Source organism: Microtus ochrogaster, unplaced genomic scaffold (genome assembly GCF_000317375.1).
Source record: "Microtus ochrogaster isolate Prairie Vole_2 unplaced genomic scaffold, MicOch1.0 UNK234, whole genome shotgun sequence".
NCBI classification, from domain to species: Eukaryota; Metazoa; Chordata; class Mammalia; order Rodentia; family Cricetidae; genus Microtus; species Microtus ochrogaster.
In genome coordinates, this window is record NW_004949332.1 from 60546 (window position 1) to 61678 (window position 1133).

Here is a 1133-nt window from a genome sequence, read left to right on the forward strand (position 1 = left end):
TTGGGGAATCCTGTCAGCCTTCCCAAAGGCGATGCCTGTTCAGCATGATGCCACAGTTTTCCCAGATTTTTACCACCAATAGAAACCTTGATTTACCATTTTTAATGTATAAGTATAAAGTGATCCCTTTAGGAAAAGCACGTAACATTGCAGAGGAGGGGTTCCTGTGCTTTCAGTTGCATGAGCATGTTTTTGGCAAGCTGCCTGGGTGGCTATGTGTTGTGCCTGTGGTTGGTATGCTGCCTTTGAGCCCAGACCAATAGGGATAAGGCTATATTGGGACAAGGTTATAATCTCTCTGGCATTAGCTATCCTGGAGTGTGGCTCCTCCCCCCAGATATGGTTGTCAGCACCAAGAGACGCTGAGGGCTTCCATCATGCACAGCCTATGCACCCCATGGGATCTGTTGATCCATTGCACTTGGGTAGGTGTACGGATATAGATTCCTGCGACACAGCCTTTGCACCCCCGGGGTTCCTCGAGTACCCATTGCACAGGGGAAGGTGTGTCCATGGAAAATATCTTCCAGCCTTGATCGACCAACACATCATGAGGTGGGGGTCAGATTGGATTACATTAGTCCTGCGCTCATTGCTCACAAACAATAAGGGGGAACTGTAGTGAGCAGAACAGGATCGCCATTACAAGATGGCACCACATCCTGTCTTGTTGGTTATAAACAACCCCATATTTGGCTATGTCTTTGAGAGCTACGTGTCCCCCGCTTCCCGCATGCACAGTGGATGAGGGTCCCTGGGTCTATCTCGATGCAGTCTGGTGTCAGCTGATGGTGGCAGCCAATCACAGGGCAAACCGTGTGCCAATTCCTTATATAAGCAGCCGCCATTGTGCCCTCATCTCTCTCTCATGTCTCTCTCTCTCTAGCGTCTCTCTCTCTCTAGTGTCTCTCTCATGTCCCTCTCTAGCGCCTCTCATCTCTCTCTCTCTCTCTCTCCTGCTCTCTCGTTTTCTGCCCCCCTTTGCTTTATTCTCTCCCTCAACCAAATGCACTCCAGTAAAGCATGATCTGAGAAGAATCCTTGTGTGGTGGGTGTTTCTTCCTCGCCGGTCAAGAAGCCCGCCTCAAGTGGTGCCGAAACCCAGAAGTTCCTCGCATACCCATTGCACAGGG